The following is a 22,653-nucleotide window of genomic DNA, read 5'->3' on the forward strand; positions in this document are numbered from 1 at the left end:
CAATTACAGAACATCTATTCAAGGAGAGAAATAGCAGAAGGAAAAAAAATTTTAATTACTGAGTATCTATAATTAGTTATCCACAGGAAATTTACTCATTTTGTAAACTTCTGATAAATTAACTTCCTTCAGCACACAACTACTAAGTTTTTAAAAGCCCCAAACAATTAAAAAAGAAATTTATCTTTTACAAAATTATATAACTCCATTCAAAGGAAGATACTTTTTATTACTATCATTATGTTTAAAGTTCTCTACCTGTCCCAGCCATACCTAGACCTCATTTGAATTCCTGTAGGCCCAGTATGTGCAACATTCACTGACACTTGCTGTTATCAAATACTGCCCTGTAACATTACTTCCCGATACATCTTATCTCTCAATTTGACTATCGGTCAGTCATTCAATCAAAAGTTACCAAGCTGGGTCTGCCATGTACCAGGCACCGCCCTAGGGCTTCTTGGAGATACAAGTGAAGCTACAGCCCTACCTTCAGGGCACTCCAGGCTGCTGGAAGAAACATAAACATGTTATTTGTGCCCAGTGGGGTAGGAAGAGGTATAAGAACAACTGGTTTACCTGGATGGGTTAGGGAAGTTTCTCAAATTGGTATGTGTAAGAGATCATCAGGATGTAAAACAACATACATTCTAGATAGAATTAAGATCATTGAGGTTGGCACCTTTCTTTTATGCTTTAAAAAATTCTAGGGGCACCTGGGTGGCTCAATCAGTTAAGCTTCCAACTCTGGATGTCGGCTCGGGTCACAATCTTGCTCGGGTCATGATCTTGCGGTCATGGGATAGAGCCCCACAGCGAACTCCCTGCAGAGCGGAGCCTGCTTGGGATTCTCTCCCTCCCTCTTTCTCTGCCCCTCCCCCATGCATGCTCATGCACTCTCTCTCTCAAAATGATAAACTTTGAAAACAAACATTCTAACCAGGCCTAAAAAATTTCTTGGCTCATAGTAGATGACCAACAAATATTTGTAGTTCTAAATTATTCATGCTAGTCCATGTGTATGGATGACTGAGAACTAATCTATATCTAAAACAGGCTTGTGAATTATTTACTGGTTCCAAATGTCATCATTCACCCCACAGACACATATAATCAAGGTCTATATGAGCAAACATATTATGGCTGAATATAGCTTGCTGTGATTTGTTTTTAAAGCACTTTCACAAATATGGCCTCATTTAATATAAATTTTAAAAATTAAATACTTTTTGAGATTTTTAATCCCCTCTTCTCTGATGGAAAATACATACACACAGAGAAGCTTACAAAGCTTAAATGATACCCAGATAGCAAGGAGCTTGGACCTAGGTATTCTGAATTTGAATACAGGGTTCATATCACTTCTCCAGGGGATTATGGCAAAATCAAATCAGTCTAGCCATGTAAACTCCACAGACTAAAGAATTCTTTAATATTCTGCTATTAAAAATACTATCCGAGACACCTGGGTGGCTCAGCTGGTTAATCATCCCCTTTTGGCTCAGGTCATGAACTCATGGTTGGTGGGATTGGAGTCCCGTGTCCCTATGCTGACAGCTCAGAGCCTAGAGCCTGGAGCCTGCTTCAGATTCTGTGTCTCCCTCTCTCTCTCTGCCCCTCCCCTGCTTGTGCTCTCTTTCTCTTTCAAAAATAAATAAGCATTAAAAAAAATTTTTTTTTTAATACTACCCACGTTCATCCATACTACCGGCCACCACCATCCTCCCCACGTCCCCACGAACTCTACCAATACACACATATTTCTATTTCTGGGTTGGAATTAAGAAGCAGAAACTCCAGGGGCACCTGGGTGGCTCAGTCAGTGAAGCACCCGACTTCGGCTCAGGTCATGATCTCACAGTTTGTGAATTCAAGGCCTGTGCATCGGGCTCTGAGCTGACCGCTCAGAGTCTGGAGCCTGCTTTGGATTCCGTGTCTCCCTCTCTCTCTCTGTCCCTCCCCGACCTATGCTCTCTTTCTTTCTCTCTCAAAAGTAAATAAATAAACATTAAGAAGCAGAAACTCCAACCCAAGATATCCTGAGCATTATTGGGGTCTCTTTCATTTGTGTATGTTGTGCCTTTTGTAGTAATAATTTTTTTTTAATTTTTTTAAATGTTTTATTTTTGAGAGAGAGACAGAGACAGAGCTCAAGCGGAAGAGGGACAGAGAGAGAGAATCTGTCTCTGGACACAGAATCCAAAGCAGCTACAGGCTCGCAGCTGTCAGCACAGAGCCCAACACGTGGCTCGATCTCACGATCCAAGAGATCATGACCTGAGCCAAAGTCGAATGCTTAACCGACTGAGCCACCCAGGCGCCCCATAATTTTTCTTTTAAAAGCAACCAAGCCTCTTATATTTAAGCACATAAAATTAGTTATGAGCATATAATACAATCTGACAATTCTAGTCTATTTAGGAATGTAGACTATACACTTCTATTTTTACATAATTAACCCTTCGCATTTGGGGTTTATGTGGAATAAGCCTGGTGGTGAGGTGCAGAAAGTCAGTTTGCTTTCCTTGTTTGGCACTTTCGAATTATGACTTTAAAACCAGGACATCAGAGATCACTTCATTCCAAACCCTCAAATTACAGACGAAGGTATAAGAACCAGGTGAGTGAGATTAAGTGACTTGCCCAAAGTCACAGAGCTAACTAATGCTGTGTATGGACTATAAATCCGTTGATTCCTATACTAGTAATCTTTACCTGACTTTACATATACCGATGACTTTCGATTTTCCATGTGATCCCTTTGTGGATTTATCTATGAAAACTTCCTTTCTTCCTGCCACCCAGCTAAATCTCTCACTTCTACAGATGTGTACCAAAGAAAAAGATATATAATTAGGAAATTTAATCACTTAAGCAAGCCATATTAATGGCAATCATCTACATTAGACAATCAGGAAGGCATGCTAAAATCAAATCATCGTTTTTGTTTTGTTCATCACCACTAGAGATATAAACTGGATTTGAAAATATTCTTCTATCACTATATCCCTGAGGCCTGAAATTCTGTAGGAACAAGGTAGGATAAAATTAAGTGTTGACAAAGAGATAGATTTTCTTTTTCTTTTCTATGGACAGTTTGAAGCTATAACATAGTACTCTTATGCTGTTATGAAATCACAGCAATAACTAATTTTGAACAGAATAAAACATAAAATAAAAACCAAGAGAGAAATAAAGCATCAACTTTTAACACATTACTTCTCCTTGTCCAAAAAAGTAAAATGCCTGCAAGCATCCGAGCAATCACTTTCCTCACATTCACTTTGATTCATGTTGACCTGTAGGAAAGCTACATTTCTTCCTCCTCTTTGGAAGGGCCACCATCAGCACAACAGCACCAGGTCAGTGCAATTCTCCCGTAATGAAAACCTTAACCTCCTGACTCAATCACTCAATAAGCACTTAGCAAGGACCCACTCTGTGCCAGGCGGTCTCTAAGTGAAGGGGATGCATAAACCAATAAGCCAACAGCCTAGACATTCATCTGATGGGCTGGTTCCAGAGAAAACCCCAAGACAGGTATCAGCTAACTTCCTTTATTCAAAGATTTACTGAGTTCTAGGCACCAGAAACAGAAAAAGATGTAAACTTGTAAAGTAAGCGTCTTTCAAATTTACTAAACAACTTGCTCTTCTGAATTAAAATCACACGTTCTTCTCCAAGAAAGACAATCATCAGAAGTTGACTGTAAAGGCTTTTGATGGTAACAACTAGCCAGATAATTTGGTCAAAGGTACTGTTTCCTTAATCTTACCACTTTGGGAGGCCATACTGTCCTGGGCAGAGACATTTTATCAGTATAGGATCCATAATGGAATGTGGTTGATCTTACCAACAGACTAGGATGAATTGTTTCCTATGTAGATAGATACTTCAGTAGAATGTACGAGAAGCCTCTGAAGTCAAACATATGACAAATCCTATTTACCTTTCTTGCCACAATAGAGTATGTCTAAGTAGTATAGGCAACCCTTCATGATGACATAGCCCCATGCTAAGTTTTCAGAGTAACAGGTCTCTGCTTTTCCTTCTCTCTTCCACAAAAAGTACAAATAGTATGAATCAGTACATAAGTCATTTAGCAAATATCCCATGGTCCTGAGTTTTTCTCCTCGAAATTAATCCAGGAAATCAACGCTTGTTAAAATGAGTCCTATCCCATTAATATTTTTAGCATTATTATTGGTAGTGGTGGTGGTGATAGCAACTGCTAGCTTTGCAGTTCACAAAATACTTTCAAATGTATTACTTCATTCACTGAAAAAAATAGGGAGAATAAAAGGAAACATCATAGGCAACTATCTCAAACAGGAAAATCGAACCCAGTTTAACTGGAATTGAAAAGCAAGCAGTTTCAACTCTATCACAGGATCAAGAAGCTATTTCTATCAAGAAAGCATAGGATTGACTCCAGCAAAGCAAAATCACAAATTTCCCCTTAAATTATGCCCTTAAATGCTAGGCCTGATTGATTCAATTTGTACATGCTAAGACCGCAGTTTCAGCAAGAATCTGATATAAATCTCCAATACCCCAATCCCTTTCCCAATGTTTTACTCACAGTTAAAGGATCAATAAATATTTTTCTAAAGAAGGAATACTTACTGATGAGAAAGCTGCTGCAGAAAGACAAACTGACAACACTCACCATTCAAGTACCTTTAAAGATTTAACAAATATTTACTGTGCACCAATCAAGGACCAAGCACTAGGTTAGTCACATCCACATAAATCATCTCACTGACCTTATGTGTCCTGCACAGATATTCGTAAATCCCAACTCTTAATTGACTTAGGTCCCCAAAACCACTTCTAACACTAGCCCCCTTCACCCTATCTAATTAATCCCTAGAACTCAACTGGAACACCGCTTCTCACTCTCACAGACCTAATCATTTTTTAATGCTTCTGACCTACTAGGTAATGCTTACCACAAAACCTGTGTGCCTGTTTTTAAGCTCCTAACTCCAGAACAAAAACCATCTAGCCTAGATATGGCACCTGGTGATAATGGTCATGATCTAAAACAAGTATTCTCTTGGATCACACTAGCTAAAGAATAAACCTAGAATGCTAACAAAACTGAATTTCAGCTGGGCAGAAGACACTGGATTTTAATAGTCTTCCCAACCTCGAGACTACTTTCTAGTAAATATAGAAAGCCTTCTCTATTTGAATGAACTGCCAAAGTTTGACCCAAGAGTCCCTATTCACATACTCAACAGAGAAAACTGGGGGAAAAAGAAAAAAAAATATTCCAACTGGTATGACCACATTACAACATTAACAACATATTACTCACCATCATGTTACAAGAAAGCACTTGCAAGTGGGCAAGGAACATTCAGGAAGCCAAAGAAACAAACAAAACTCTCCCAGTCCTCAAAACACAAACACATCCAAATTCCAAAGCAGGTGGCACTGTCCAGTTTATACCCAGGTATGAGTGGGTGGAGAGGGAGTAGGAAGGGGGGAGGGGAAGAGAGGAAAAGCAGCATTGGGCAGATGTGCTTGTTGGCACTAAGATAGATTTCTTTCTTGGATTCGTGGAGAATCTTTTTAAACAAAGAAATACTAGAAGTCCCACCTATCTTTATAACTTAAGTAATCACAGAGAACATGCAATATATGTAAATGATAGCATGTTATAGTGGTTACATACATTCCCTTTGGAATCCACCAGATCTATACGTAAAGCTTAGCTCTGTCACTTTTGTGCTATGTCACCTTGGGCAAGTTATTTAACTTCTCTGTGCCTTAGCAGGGACCTCATCTGATAGTCACTGTGCTATCCTCAGCACCTTAAACAGTACCTGAATATCTTGGCTGAATTAATAAATATTTTATTAACACCATAATAAATATATAAACAAAATAAGTATTTTAGATGAATTAATCTGTAAATAGGCATAAAATATCTATCTTACTCAACTGTTATGAGTATTAAGTGAGGTGATATATAAAGTACTTAGCATAACTCACAGTAGGGTCTCACTATTAAATAGTAAAATTTTCTTCCCTTCACTTCCCTGCCAGGTCAGAAGTTATAACGGATGAGCCATGGCAAAGACTAAAATAGGTAAGAATCGGGGTGCCTGGGTGGCTCAGTTGGTTGAGCGTCCAACTCAATTTCAGCTCAGGTCATGATCTTTCAGTTTGTGAGTTAGGGTCGCATCCGGCTTCACACTGGCCATGCAGAGCCTACTTGGGATTCTCTCTCTCCCCCTCTCGCTGCCCCTCCACCCCCCAAATAAATAAATATGTGGGGTAAGAACTGTAGAAGCCAAGCACTGGAAAATGGTTATTACTAGGGCCCTAGTCATAAGATCCAGGAATATTTCATCTTGGCAGATGAAATTAAATAATAGACCCTTGTGGGACGCCTGGGTGGCTCAGTCGTTTAAGCATCTGCCTTCAGTTCAGGTCATGATCTCATGGTTCGTGAGTTCGAGCCCCACATCGGGCTCTCTGCTGTGTGCACAGAGCCTGCTTCAGATCTTTTGTTACCATTTCTCTCTGCCTCTACCCCGCTTGTGCACTCACTCCCCTCCCTCCCCCTCTCTCTTTCTCTCTCAAAAATAAGTAAATACTTTAAAAAAATAATAGTAATAAACAAATAAATAATAGACCCTTGTAGTAGGTACATAATAAATGTTAGCTGATCCAGAAAATGCTATTGTGAGTCTTCAGGTATCGGTTACCAGGCAGATAAAAGCCTGGCAGAATAGGAAAAGGGAAGGGAAAGGAAAGGAAAGGAAAGGAAGCAAGACTGAATCACATCTTAAATATACCAGACTATGTATTTAAAAACCAAATATAAATTATTTTTTAGAAGGCTATTCAGTTCTCTAAAACTTCCTATTAGCAAAAACACTCTATTGATTCACAGTATTTCCTGACCTTTTTAGGTAATAAGACCTGTGTAAGTAAATTGTTCTTAATTGCTGACAGGGGTAAATAAGCTTAAAAGATTTGGGTCCAAAACTCTCCTCCTCCCTTTACTCCAAAAAGACTGATGGGGCCTTTGAGGCTACCTCACCTACAGCCTATAACCAGAGCATCCTATCTACATGCAAAGGAAAAGACATTTCATCTTCAAAATGGAAGGTCAGAGAGTACAACACAATTAAATCCAAAATCGGAAGGAATCTTTTTCCTTGACTACGAAGAACTGAATGTCAGAAGATGGCTCTAAGGAATGCGGGTCACTGTTGCATTATGAGCCCAACAGTGTACACATTTAGTGTCTGAAGAGAAGGAAAACCTACGCAGAACTGAAAAGGCTTGTGGTTAAACCTCATCATAATGTGGTCTTTGACTTCCCATTTCACTTCCCAGGCATCTCCTCATTTTTAACCACTTGACCCACCTCTTCTTAAGCAATAGGATATAGTAGAAAGAGCACTGAACAACAGTCAAAAGAATGGGCTCTGAGCCAAGTTCTACTAACTTAGGAAGTCTGCAAACTTAAACCGGTCACTTAAACTACATATTCAGTACTGAGAATACTGGGCCAGACTCAGTCCTCTCCAAAGGCTTCCACCAAGGTATCCCTTTGCAGAGTAGATGTATCAGAAACCAACCAAACCCAGCTCCTCTACTGCTATAACCCAGACTGAGAACATATGCACTATCATCTCCCCTTACTATAAAAGCAGTTACCAAAGTCTATTTTTTTTCTTCAAAATCACTCGAATCTCTTCCCTCTCTCCATTACCATCACCCCTGTAGAGACTCCTTTTCCCCAGGACTATTATAACAGTCTCTACCTGGCCTCTCTTCTTCCATTTTACACTGCATAACTGAAATCTATTTTCCTAAAATATTCATTTACACGTACAATTCTGTGCTTGGGGATTTTTCACTGTAACTACAAACCAAATTTCCCTGCCTGAGATTTAAGGCCCTCTCCAATTTACCTAACTCTCCAACTTTATTTATCTCGTTCATCTACTTGCTCTGTCCTCAAGACAAGGTGGGCTCAGTTCACTGTTCCATGCCTTAAATGCCTCCTAAATACGCACTGCTCTAATGCCTTCCCCTCTAAATTACCATTTTCTCTCTTCTCTAAGGTCTAGGTTACCCTAAGTGTAAAATTTCCCCTTATCTACTCACTCTAAACTTCTATATAATTCCAGGGAATACCTGGCCAGCTCTGTCGGTAGACCATGTGACTCTTGATCTGGGGGTTGTGAGTTCAAGCCCCAGGTTGGGCAAAGAGCTTACTTTAAAAAAAACAAAACAAACAAAAAAAAACTTCTATATTATTCTGTATAATAGTACTCCTCACTTGACACTTAGCACCCATGACTTTGTGTTGCTATTTATCTTTCTATGCAAATATTCAGTCTTCACAACAATTATTTTTCTTGATTGACTTGAACTCTTTCTATACCGAGGCCTAACTTCTCATTGGGCAAATACTCAATAAAATGTTTGTTGTTAATGGTAACTACTACCTTGGACAAGTGAAAGTTTCTGGACCTCATTTCCCTACCTAGAAAATGATGACAATATGTAAATTTCCTTTAGGTTCTAAAATGCTGTATGATGGTATACCTACTACTTTGCAGTTGTTATTTGTTTTTCACATTTTTTCTATATACGTATTTATGTATATATAACTACTTCCCATTTAACACAGAACATGAATTCCCGAGGGGCTGATTCTCCTACTATCTGTTTATTTACTGGGGTAACACGTCCTTGGCATCTCCTTAGAGCATGTTGTCCAAATTCCAGTACACAGCAGGTATTCAGTAGAAAGGAATTCAGTCTCAACCTGGCAGCTAACATCAAGAGAAATTTGTGTAGACAATTTTTTTCATCTTAATTTCCATAATGAACTGGCATATTACAAAAAACTTCAAAGATGATGTGAGAGAGAAGGAATTTAATGTTAAAATGAGAGGTCACCTTGTGCCAAACAGCTAGGAATTTATTTTAGGCAACCAAAGAAACTAGGATGCAGCAAATATTAAGTCTAACTTTCGAATTCTATTTTCAGGATTCTGAGGAGTATGGGAAGTCTGTATCCCCAGTCACTAAACACGACCAAGTATTCTTCATGTCAGACAATTGTGTCCTTAGTAATGTCCGGAAAACTTCAGAAAATGAATGAGTACTCTAACACTCAGCCAGGTGAGCTCTTAATTCAAAGAAGATGTAAGCAAATACAAAGGAATTCATAAGAGCAGGTAAGTTTTGAAAATAGATGAGAACTCGCTGTCCAAAATATTTTTGTTAGCAGCATGATAGAATGAAAGACCATTGTCTTCCTCAATTCTTCACACGAGACTATCTTCACGTAAAGACCAAGACTTACTCATACTAAAGGCTCAGAGGGATTTTCTTTTCCTTCAATGTCATTTATTAATGATTCAAAGGACAATAGTAGACCAACTCATTTAAAATGACCCTGACTTCTCAAAGAACCATTTTTGAACACAAAACCAATACTTTCAAAGCTGAATTCTATATATGATGTTTTCCAAGTAGGTATGTGGCCTGGAGGCAATTGGGATATAGTCAAGGTACAAGGTTTATAAAGACTTGTAACAGGGTTTTGAAGGATAAGAGGAAACAGACCCTCTTTAACCTATCCTTATTTTTCCATTCCTGTTCCTCAATCCTATTCCATACTGCTAACTCCTCCTATCTTTGTGTCTTTGCTCTCCATCCCACTTCCTGAGCTCCGCCCCGCCACTCCCTCCCCCCCCACCCCCCCACCCCTGCCCCCCTTAACCTAAGAACTGTTTGGAGTTTACAAAGTAACAGTCTGGTGCTAGGAGCCAGGGCTCATACCCTCTTCCCTGCTAAGTCTCCAAATACAATCAAGGGCCACAGGTAATTTTCTCTTCCATGGTTTTCCCCGCCACCAGCTCTCCCTTATCAAGACTAGAGAGAAGACAGGGGGGTGGCAGGAAGGGCAGGGCGGGGAGGGGGTATCAGTTATGCAAAGAAACTATGCTCATTAAAGCCAACTCAATCAATTCTGCCTAACTATTGAGAGCAAAAGTTTTTTTTATCTCGGACTTACTTTTCACAGCGTACTCTAGCCTACAACCCTCACACATTTACCCACAACCTTCCCAAGTATACTAAATGTGTGCTGAAAAATATACTAAATGTGTGCAGAAAAACATTTTATTAAAAAGTTGAGCTTAAGGGACGCCTGGGTGGCTCAGTCAGTTAAGCATCCGATTGGACTGCTGCTCAGGTCATGAGCTCGAGGTTCGTGGTATCAAGCCCTGTCAGGCTCAGTGCAGAGCCTGCCTGGGATTCTTTCTCTCTCTCTGTCCCTCTCCCCCAACTCTCAAAATAAATAAATAAACTTAAAAAAATAAATGTTAAAAAATTTGAGCTTAACATAACTACAAAAGAAAAACTGGACTTGGGATTATCCACTTCAAAAAGGTCCACAATGTTCTGCAGACCAGGAGAAAATCAAGACTGGATATATAAGGTCTGACCATACACAACTGCCAATATTTGACTGCTTTTACCTAAAAACTGCAATTTCATACAGTTCCACTTAATATTTAATTTCTACTCGGCGGGGGAAGGAAGAACTTCTATGAGGCCAAAACGATGTTATATTGGGAATATACCTTCTAGAATTAAAAGCTTCAAAATATTCTGCTGAGATTCAATCTGGTTTCAATAAAAAAAGGGAAGTGTTAAAAGCATATATACGAATGGGTATATCAGACTTTCTTCTTTAGATGCCAAAGAATTCCTGGTTCTCAGCAGTGTTTATTAAGTGAACAGAGAGGCTGCTTTTTCTCAACAGCCAGTGTCCCATCTCCAGTGAGGGTGTCAAGACCTTGATGACAACAGCAGAATTTGATAGCTAGTGAAATGAGGCTGGCCACAGGAGCACAGTGCCTCACAGATGCCATCAGGATCAATTCCCAGGAGTTTCCTCATTGGATGATATCACCGATCAATTCCCATTTCATTTCTCAGGGAATGTTTGCTCTCATCTCCTGCAGGAAGTTAGTCTTGACTACTCTCACCCAATTATGTGCATTTTATGTAATTTTCAGTGCTGAATCTTTCTTTTATAAGCTCGATTTTTCATGGGGGCCCACTCTCACACTCCTAATTAAACTAACAATTCACCTACGCAAAGGATTGTCTTTATTTTTTTATTCATTAACCATTTAGTCACTAACAGTTACTAAATGCCTACCATGTATGAGTTACTGTGGCAAGCCCCAGGAAAAATACAAAGATAAAAGACACTTCTCTGCTGTCAAGGAGCTCACAGTGTAGTAGAAGTGGCATGCTAAGGGCACAAATAAGCAAAAATACAAAAATATACAACTACTACCAGACAAGTATGGATAAAATGACAGGAGAATTCAGAAGTGGGGACTCTCCTGTTGGAGAAAAAAAATCAGGAAAGTTTTCATGGAAGACATGCTTTAAACTGGGACTTTAATGGGTAGGATATTTTTTCACAGGACAAGTGAAAAAGACAATGGAGGAAAGAGGCTTAAAGATTAGGTGAGTAAATGGATTAGATCTACGTGTAGACAGATGAAAAACAATGTTGAGAGAAAAAGTTGCAAAGGGATACATACAGTTCAATTCTATTTATGCAAGATTTCAAAACAAAGCTATATGTTGTTTATGTATATATAATACATTAAAAATATAAAGTATAAAACATGAAATTGAATGATACATAGCAAATCAGGCCAGTAAGCATTTCCCAAGAAAGAAAAAAGGGGAAAGGATGCAGAGGAGGCCTTAGCTACATCTAACATTATATCTTAAAAAGAGTAAGAGATCCAAGACAAATATGACAAAATGTTAATATCCATTAAATTTCGGTTATGGGCTCAAAAATGTGTTAGTTTTTTTCCCCTGGACTTTTCTAAATATTCAAAATATCTCATTACTCAAAATTTTTAAATTAAGAAAGGGCCAGGTGACTGGAAGAATACTGGAGTCATTAACCCAAAGTAACAGTCAGGAGCAAGATGGTTTCCCGAAACTTTCAGGGAACACTCAATCAGTTCAGCTCTAAACTGAACGGGATGCTTAATATCCGGCAGTGTGCACAAAAGGCACTCAGACCAGGGCGGGGCGAAGGCTGACAGATAAGGACAAGAAGGAAGTTTTTATGGCCATCCTAAATCAGACATCTGAGGGAAGTGACAACCACGCTCCCACACAACATAAATGCCGGTGTTACCAAGTCATCTCCCCAAAACAAAGCCAAGGAAACTTCCAGTTACATAGGAATTCAGATGAAGACTCACTGTGAGTAGTTACTCTGTGCCTTCTCTCCCTCCCCCTCCCCCAAACACTCACAAACAAAAACAGAATGTACCCTTGCCCACTTGAGAAAGAATTAAGAATTGGCAGCTCTGCCAAAGTGGACGGTTTCCAAACCCAGACCCGTCTCCAGAGAAGATGGAGACAGAGCCCACAGAAAAGAGTAAAGAAATCACAACTCAGTTAAGTTTTGAGGAAGACTTATCAATGGAACGTATCCATCCTTCCACATCCCCTTGTGTCCCAAGTTCCCCCAAGGGAATCTAAGGACCTCCAAGATATCCTTCTATCCTGTTCTTCTCCAGCAAAACGACTACAATACAAAAAAACCCAAACTCTCACTTAGCACTTTAAACCCAAACAATTTCCTTTCACAAAAACCCAATGAAGGGGCACCTGGCTGGCTCAGGCGGTAGACCATGCAACTCTTGATCTGGGGGCTGTGACTTCAATCCCCACACTCGGCCTAGAGCCTACTTTAAAAAAAAAAAATATATATATATATATACACACACACACACACACACACACACATACCCAAAGAAATTAAAAACACAGGAAAGGAAGATTTAGAATACAAGTATAATGTCAAATCTTACGTTTTTTAAATAAAGATAAACATAGTTTTTAGAGGTAACCAATTTATTAGAGCCCATTTCTTCGACCAAAGTTTCATTGGCACAATTTAAAATTAAGTTTAAAAGAAAACAACTTGAAGGGAACTTTAGCAGGAGAGAAAATTACATCTGCACACTCAATAAAACAAATACCTTGACATTCTTCTACATCTGAATCATTACAGATGAATAATCCTAACATCCAATTCATTCCACTCCAGGGCACCCAACTGCCCCAGGTCAAAAGTCCCTATTCTCCCAGGTACTCTCGGGGCAGACCTTCCTCAGTCAGACCTGGGAAAATACCACAGTTCACTTTGGACTGAGAAAAACAAAAACGAACTTGAATGTCTTCTAGCACAATGCAGTGTGGCAGGACATAACAAACACTGGAATGGGACGTGAGGGAATTAGAGAGGTGAAATGACATTTATTAACCACCAACCACATTACGGCCACTGAAGACTGAATTCCAGAACAAACTATCACAAAACTACTTCTGTGATCCTGAGTAAATCTCAAGTATTCCCTTTGAAAATGAATGAGAAACAGTTCCTGTAGTTCTCAGATTCTAGGAGTCTACAAACAGGATCATTCAGTAACAAACGTGTTACTGTTAAGCATAATGAAGGTATTTAAAAAGGCTTTTGCTTTGTTCCTCTCCAATGCACCCCCTACACCACTGACAAAATAATCTTTCTAGAACATGAAACTTTATCACCCGATGCTTAAAAACCCTGAAATGCTCATCATTTACTGCAGCACAAGCTAAAGCTGTCCCAAGTTACCTGAAGAAGTCTGGCTGTTTCGTTCCTTCAAGCTTTTGTTCATGCTGTTTGCTCGGCCTGGAGTGTACCTCTCCCCGTCTTCCATAGGGTACACCCTTAACTCATCTTTCAAGACTCAGCTCAAATGTCATCTCCTCTGGGAAGCACTTTCCAACCTCTGCATGCCCAAGGCAGAACAGACCTTTAGGCCCTTAGAATCCCCCCTACATACTTCTATTGCAGCAACTACCACACTTCATTACATCTATATATTTATGCATCTGTCTCCTCCCCCTGGACCCATAAACTCCTTGTAGGTAGAGACCTTGTCTGACTCATCTGTTTCCTCGGTGCCTAAGACAGTGCTTACAAGGTAGGAAGCATTCAAAGGATGCTTGTTGGAGTCGGGGAAGGAAGAACAAGGAAGAAGTCCATTAAAATGGCCTAAAGCCTACAGAATAGTGTATTAGTGTATCGTTACCATTATCTCTGGCCTTTTGCTCTTTCCCTAAACTCTAGTCGTCAGAGAGCTTATTCATTCTCTTGGCTATAGCCACTACATCCATGCTGATGCACCACAAAACCACACTGGAAACTGTACTAACCTCGTCCTCCACTCTCCACCAGCTTCACCAGCTTCAGGCTCATCTCTAGGACGTTCCATTACCACTTTATATCCGATACCTCTTACGCTGAACTCCTCAAATTCCCTCCAAAAATGAGGAAACCTTCCTACCTTCCTTATCTCAATGTCTCAGAACCCAGGCTAAAAAATGTCATGGTCATACTTGATGGATCACTCTCCATCTGCCACATCCAGTCCTCACGGATTTCAATTTTTCCTTCACAATCTCTTTTTCCCCCTTTTCTCTCCTGATCGCACCCTCTACAACTCTAACTCAGGTCTCATCACCTCACACACCCCGGGTGCCAATCTCCCTTCCATCCCAGCCAATCTGGTTCCTACTATCATATTAGTATCCTCCTCAAAAATTCATAGTGCTTCACTATTTTCTATCCTTTAAAATCTCAACTGATAAGCCTGCCTTATAAGACCCCTATAAAACACAGCTCCAAACCAACCTAAGCACCTCATGTCACTACTGTTCACTGATACTCAGGACAGTCTCATCACTGCCCCAAGAACACCCAAGCCTGGTCCAGGCTTTTGCTTGATCCCTCTCAGCTCCAAATGAAATGGTTTTGTTGTTGTTATTTGCTTCACCTTCACCCCTTGTAACTGACACAATTTTCTTTTTTTAAGATCTGGAATAAGTTACAATTTCTCTGTGATATTAATAACTACCTGAGCGCCCTTCCCCAAGTACATTCTATGGTATGAGGTCTGTACTATGCAATCAATAATATAATTTCAGATTTTCTGGGGTGCCTGGGTGGCTCAGTCAGTTAAGTGTCCGACTTTGGCTCAGATCATGATCTCACGGTTCATGGGTTCGAGCCCCATGTCAGGCCCTGTGCTGACAGTTCGGAGCCTGGAGCCTGCTTCATATTCTGTGTCACCCTCTCTCTCTGCCCCTCCCCTGCTTGCTCGCTCTCTCTCTCTCTCTGTCTCTCAGAAATAAATAAAAACACTAAAAAAATCTTTAAAAATAATAATTTCACATTTTCTTTGTTTCATCTGTCTGGCATAATAGAGGCTCAACAGGTATTCACTCCTCCTTATACCCCTTACTCCCTACTGGATTGCAAACTCTCCAAAGGCACAAAATCGTCATTTTTCCTAATCCTCTGCAGTAACCAGCATAAAACTAAACTCAAAGCAGGTCACTAAAAATAACAGCTTAATAATTTTCCCTATCCAAAACTATTTCTTAGAGGAAATAAAAAGATGAGACATAATCCTAAAAAACACAACTGAAAATAATCCTGAACTAAACTGTATAAAATTAAGATTCCTGACTTCCACCTCTGATTTCCACTCATAAATACTACAACTCCTGACTCAAGAAGTAAATAATAATCCTGTGCTCATGACATCATAAGCACATAGTTTGGTAATGACTATGAGAAGGTAGGGGGAAGGCAGGGGTGGGGGAAGGCAGTGGTGAAGGCAAGCAAGTCAACTGAAAGAACATGTTGCAAGAACAGCCGTGTGATTTTTTTTGTTTATTACATGTGGACACTGCTCCCCATACCTTTTTTTTTTTTAATTGGCCAGATTTTCAAACAAGTTTACTTCAGGAGGAAAAACCTGACAGATTATTAGCAGAGCTGATATCTGGAAAAGCTTCTACAAAGCCCAAGTCCTTCGAAAAAGCTACCTTCATTCATCTTCAACAAGGCAACACAACACGATAGGATTCCTCCAGATATACCGTGAGTGAGGACTCATTCTGGCTACAACATAGGCATCATCTATAAATCACTCTCAGGCATAAGGTAGACAGCTTAGGTGGCCATACTGGACTTGCACAGATTTTGAAAAGAAATTCATCTTCATTAACATACTCAGTATAGTCCAGTCTTAACTATCCATTAAAGGATTTCTGAGGAAAATCTTTAAACCAAGGTGGACTCTTCTTTGCCATCAATATACCCGCCTCACCATCAGGTAACATAGGCTTAGGAATGCAAATTCATTATCAGCATTAGTATGATCCTCAATAACATTGAAATAAATCTGGTTTATGGGGTGCCTGGGTGACTTAGTCCGGTAAGCATCCAACTCTTGATTTCGGCTCAGGTCATGATCTCATGGTTCCTGGGATCAAGCCCCACATTGGGCTCCATGCTAACAGCACAGAGCCTGCTTAGGATTCTCTCTCTCCCTCTCTCTCTGCCCCTCTCCAATTCCAATTCTCGCTCTCTCTCAAAATAAATAAACTTTAAAAATAAATAAATAAAACAAATCTGGCTTAAAAAATAATGCATTTTCAAACCAAGAAATTTCCATATTAAGTTCTGAATTACATATACTAGTGTGCCCTACAATAGCAGAGATAACTGAAAGTTAAATGCACCTAAAACATGACACTGTCCTTACCATAAGCTCTTTAGGAGAATCCAGCCATAACCCACAAGCCAGTACAATAAGAGACAGGTATAAGCAGAGCTCAGCATGGTGAGTAAGGTGTGTGGACACAAAAACTTCTACAAGGAATCCTGTCTCCTGGATGGTCCCTTTACACCAAGATGGTCCAGGAGAGAAACTGAAGTTACAATGTACCGGTGGCCGCCTGACTCCTTGTCCCTCAGTTCCTGGACTAGAAGGCTCAATACTTCTCACTAAATCCATCCTTTGTTCAAGGACCTACAATGACTCTATTGACGCTTCCATCAACACCCAACAGAGTCTGGCCTCTGAGTCCCCTCCGCCCTCTTGCCTGCTCTACCCATGACTTGACCACCCACATTCTCTCCAGCCCCTCTCATTTATTCCCCAAACAAACACAGCTTAGTCATTCACATCATCACTGCACACTGTACCTTCTATACTTTCTGCCTGGAAGATCTTTTATTTTCTTTTACTCCTAACACAGAATAGCTATTTCATTTACTTGAATGCTCACATATATCTCATAGATAAGGACGGACAACTGTCCAAGATCACGCAGTCAAGATTTGAACCAAGTTTGATCTAACTCCATTGGCCATTCCTCTTTATAACTCTAATCCATAGCCTCCAAGTCCATTTCACATTTTGCTAATTCAGGGAGTGCCTGGGTGGGTCAGTCGGTTAAGCGTCTACGTTGGCTCAGGTCATGATCTCGTGGTTCATGGGTTCAAGCCCCGCATCAGGCTCTGTGCTGACAGCTCAGAGCCTAGAGCTTGTTTTGGTTTCTGTGTCCTCTTCTCTCTCTGCCCCTCCCCTGCTCACACACTGTCTGTCTCTCTCTCTCTCTCTCTCAGAAATAAACATTAAAGAAAAAAATTTGTTTTAATTTTGCTGATTCAGAAATCTTTCCTAATTGATCTCATGGACTCTTACCTTGTTACTTCAAGTTTTCTAGCCTCTACATACTCCATTTGTAGCACATTAAACTTGCTTTCATTTACATGTTGTGTTCTAAATGTTAAAGCTTATAACAGTATGCCGTCCCTTTTTATATACCCGTTGTGATGGGTATATAGAGTCCTGTCCCAAGGGCAAGGACACCCATCTTTATATCTTTTCTATATTCCCAAAGTCCACCACTGGAGTTTGGAGACAGCTTTCTCCACAAGAGTGCTCAATCTTTATTCAGCAAGTATTTCTTACTTAAATTAAAAAAAAAAAAAAAAAAAAAAAAAAACTTTCTTCTATCATATTAAAAAATCTACTGAATTCAGGCATTCATAAAACTGCCCTGCATGTTTATTCCAGTTACACAGAATTTAATTCTCTGAATTTATTGGGGGCTGATGAGAAGATTTCACAGCTCCTAAGTTCCCACAGGGAAGACATTGCTGAAGGCACACCTCAAAAGCACTGTCTCAGGATTTTCCCTCGATGGGATTGGGGTAAGAAGAGGAGGTGCTCCTTACAAGAAGCCTTACAGGAATCTGCCAGAATCCATAGCATGCTTAAGCCATGCTTGAGAAGCTCTAAAACTTTCACAAGTGGCACTTAGTATCCCCATAACAATCTAAAAATTTATTTTTAATACTGTTATTCCATCATAATTCACTGTTACATATACTGAATCAAAAACCCAAACGATGCCTTCTGCAAAATGGGAATAGTGGTAGACTACTAGGCTGCCCATTGCTTATTCCTAGGTTTATTCAACTGCTTCAATCCGCAGCCCCATCCCATCCCACCAGCCACAGAATAACAAATGTAGAAGTTGATATAAATAGATATAAACATACTTTCTGCCTGGAAGTTCTTTTCTCTTTGTATACTTCTAATAAAGAATAACTATTTCATTTGCCTGAATGCTCATACATACTTTATAAATAAGTATGTAGAAGTAAATTGTCCAAGGTCACATAGTAAAAACCATAATCAAGATTTGAACCAAGTTCTATCTAACTCCACAGGTCAAGCTTCTTTAGGACTCTAATCCATAGTCTCCAATTCCATTTCAAATTTTGCTGATTCAGAAATCTTCCCTAATTTATCTCATTGACATAAATAGAATTTCCCAGACATCACTAATACTGGCATCAACCGACTCACAAATTAAAACAATGATTAATAGTCAAAGAGGGTGTGTGTGGTTTTTAAAAATGTGATGTTACCCTCCAAATTAAATCTTTTTTCAATAGGGGTCCTAAAAGACGGAGATTAAAGATCTAAAGCTTCAGGAATGTTTCCAAGTTGTTGGTGACATAACTCTATCAAGTCCAACTAACAATTACCATTCATTACTGTTCAGCCTGCCTTATACAAGTCAACAGACAGCCCTTTCTTTGGCAAAGGTTTACTTTTTTTTCCACAAGGGAGTCTTTGGCATTAAATGAAAGGGATAAGTCAAGTGAGGCAACAACAACAAAAAATTAGTAATGGTTTGGAAATTATCGTCTTTCCATCTTTCCTTCCTGCTTGAATGCTTAATGCCCAAAGTGGATATCTGTTCAATTCTAAATTATTCATGTTAATGGATAATTATCGGCAGAAAGGTGCTGATAATCCAGAATGGAATAAAATCGAAAAGTAATCTATTTCAGTTTCGGAAGATCTTTTCAGCATATTTACTTTCTCAATTATTCCTAGCATGAGCTAATATTTGTATTCATCTGTGATCACTAAGTACATAGTAACTGGCCACTTACTCAGGGAGGAACTCTGAGACATGCCGGGTAGCTAGTGGAAATTAGAACAAGACTGGTATTCAGACGCCAGATGAGCAACATCAATTTCATTTATTTTACAGTTTTGTTCAGCCTTCAAAATATCAATAGACTAGCAGAGCAGGTTGGATACTAAACTTTAAAAGAACTGTTCAGAAAAACAATGAGGACAAAGAGTATAATATATTCGTTTGTAAATTACGCACAGCAAACGTTTAATTACAAGTGTGAGTCTCCCAAGTCACCCAGCAGAAGTCCCTGCTGTCTTCTCACCCCACCAGGAATGCAATCTCATTCACTAGGAAGGAAATTTTCTAAATATTTAAAATGTAGGATTTGCTATCCTTTTTGGACTAGCCTTATCACTCCCTCTTCTTGTCCTTTCCCACCTTAGAAATAGATTCTGAAACACAAAAGGATGCAGCCTCCTCCAAGACCTCCTAAATAAATATACTAAGTATGACAAGCCAAAGACTGAAAAATGATCAGCATCTGATTTTTCTAAAAAGCGTATTGTATACAGTTATCAAACTATAACGAAAATAAAAGTCAAAGTCCTAATTCTCGCCTTTGCGTTTATGAAAAGGAAACCCCCCGAAGAGTGTGGGGAGACTCTCAATTTCACCAGTTCACTTCTTTCAACTTAATTTCTGTATCTGTATTGTGCCCAGAGGAACCACCTAGGTTAGACAGACTACCTAGACAGAGAGGGAGGGAGGCAGGGAGGGAAAGAGACTCGGAAAGACTCGGAGACACTCAGAGCTCCGGTCCTTGTGAGCCGAGAAGCTAAAAATACGCCGGCCCAGTAAACAAATCCCATTCCATCCCGACCGGAGCCACACCGTTAACCTAGTAATTATGAGAAGAGGAGTGAGATCACGCAGCCCACGGCTTACTCATCATCAGCTTCTAAAGTTTCCATCGGCTCAGAGCAACTTTTCTTTTTTCTAAAGTTCATAAGCCTGCCCTAGAATCAATCAATCCTTCTCTCTCTCCCCCTCTCCCTCGCTCTCACACTCGCACACTTTTCGCTCCCTTCCTCCATTACTGGACGCACCTCAGTTGGCTCTCTACAGGGAAGAACAAGCTTGTTTTCTTTTCGTTGTACTTTTATACTGAGACTTTTACAATGAATTTTATCCTCCTCTGCGGGTAGGATAGGAGGTAGCCTGCACTCCAACCACCTTAAAACTCCACCATCCCTTCCCGAAAGTCTCGCTGACAAGGAGGACCGTCCACGCTGCCCAGCACAGCTTAGGAAGGGAGGCCGGGAACGGGGCCGGGGGGCTAGGAACGCGGGACGCAGGTGAAAGGGAGGAGTAACTGGGGAAAAGGTTGGGACCAAGCAAGGAACAGTCAGGGCGAGGAGAGGGTGACCGGAGGCGGTGGCTCCGGGTGAAATATCATCAGAAAGGAGAAGGGGGACAGTGGAGATCGGAGGGTCAGAGTTTGGGAGTCCTGAAGAGGCGGGAAGGGCAGGAGCAGACGGGGGAAGGTGACAGGGCAGGGGGCTCCGTTACCCTCGCGGCTCCCGGGGCAAGGCCCTAGGCCGGGGCGGAGCGCGGGGCCCGGCCGCCTCTCCTCATTCCTCGGCTGTGACCCCGGGGTCCGGCTGGCCCCTCCCCCGACGACGATGGAGGCGGAGGCGGCGGCGGAGACTGCGACCGCGGCTGTTGCTCCGCACAGGATCAGGAATCGGAGCCAGACGGCACTGATCTGGACTGGCCTCCCCCAGTGGCTTTTTGCCTCCTCCACACCCCGTCGCCACTACGGCTCCGGCAGCTGGTTCGGGATCGGTGGCTTTCGGCCGTCCGGCCGGAAACTAGCGCCAGTTTCCGGCCGGAGCGTGTTGGTGGTGACACCCAAGCCGCCCCCAGGCCTCCTCCCGCCCCGCCCCGCCCCGCCCCGCCCCGCCCCGTAGCAGCCCCGCCTTTAGTGCCGCTCCCCTGGCTGTGGTCAGTTTGGCGCCTGCCCCGCGCGTGACCCCATGTTTTCCAGGGCCGCGTTCCTAAGGCCTCGGGTCTGGAGAGTTCTTGAACCGGAGCTGCAGGAGTGCAGGGTGGGCTCTTGAGACTTTGAGGTAGAGTCAGTTGGCTCCAGCGCTTTGGGGAAAAAGCAGAAAGCGGCGAATAGTTCTGGAAAGGTGAGAGGGGTGATAATACTTTGGAACGAGAACAGTGAAGTTCTAGTTACTCGGCGCAGTCATTCTGGACTGACCAGAGGAAAGTTAACCATACTTCTTCCAGACCAGTCTCCACCCAGTTTTGCAAGTCTCCTTAAATCACTCGTGAAGTGAACATACCCTTCCCTGTGGACATGTCCGCCTCCGACTGTTAGCCCGATGGAAAGAAATCGAGTATCGCTGTTCTTGATAATGCCCTTTAACAGCATTCCAGCATAATTCAATTTAACAAATACTTACTGAGTCCCTACTATGTGCAAGATACTGTGTTGATATTGGGGACACAAAAATGTATAAGACGACATAATTCCAGGGGCGCCTGGGTAGCTCAGTCGATTAGGCATGGCATTCCGACTTGGGCTCTTGTAGTGATCTCACTGTTTGTTAGTTGAACCCGCCGTGGGGCTCTGTGCTGACAGCTCAGAGCCTGGAGCCTGCTTTGAAACGTGTGTGTAGGGTGTGTGTGTGTGTCTGTCTGTCTGTCTCCCTCTCTGCCTTCCCTGCTTGTACTCTCTCTCTCTCTCTCTCAAAAATAAATATTTAAAAAAATTTTAAAGACATAATTCCAGGCACCAAGGATCTTTCTTACACTTTAGTAAAACACATGCAACTATGTTTTATGAAACAGAACTCACATGTGTGCTATGTGAGTTACAATGGGCTATGGCTATAAGAGCATAAGCTTTGTTCTTCAAAATATAGAAGCAGACCTTCCATATTTGTTGAATGAATAACTAAATATTAGGAGAGCAGAGCCATTGAATCAATACCTCTTTATGACAAACACAAAATGAGGCCAGCCCCAGCTGTAATCTGACCAAAGAAATCCTGAATTTTAATTCAGATTCCTAACATCGTGGCACCTGATCTGCATATTCAAAATGTTTATTGTCTAAATTGCGCCCATTAGGCCTATTTAAAAACAAACACTGTAATATACTCAACTTTCCCCCTCAGTACTTCCTGAAGTCCTCAGTTTTTAAATGGGAGGGGTGGAGCATAGACCTGTTGGAATTATCCAGCTCAGGACTAGAAAATGGAC

General features: G+C 41.0%; 1 protein-coding gene across 1 annotated transcript in view; it reads right to left on the reverse strand.

Annotated features, from left to right (window-relative positions):
• The window catches only part of OTUD7B (OTU deubiquitinase 7B), a 55,158-nt gene extending 33,965 nt beyond the window's left edge, over positions 1-21,193 (reverse strand). Inside the window, exon 1 of the mRNA XM_045478990.1 lies at positions 20,950-21,193. The gene's annotated coding sequence lies outside the window, so the exon portion shown is untranslated. The remainder of the gene's footprint in view (positions 1-20,949) is intronic.
• Between the last annotated feature and the right edge of the window lie 1,460 nt (positions 21,194-22,653).

The sequence above is a fragment of the Leopardus geoffroyi genome, chromosome C1 (genome assembly GCF_018350155.1).
Source record: "Leopardus geoffroyi isolate Oge1 chromosome C1, O.geoffroyi_Oge1_pat1.0, whole genome shotgun sequence".
In the NCBI taxonomy this organism is placed as follows: Eukaryota; Metazoa; Chordata; class Mammalia; order Carnivora; family Felidae; genus Leopardus; species Leopardus geoffroyi.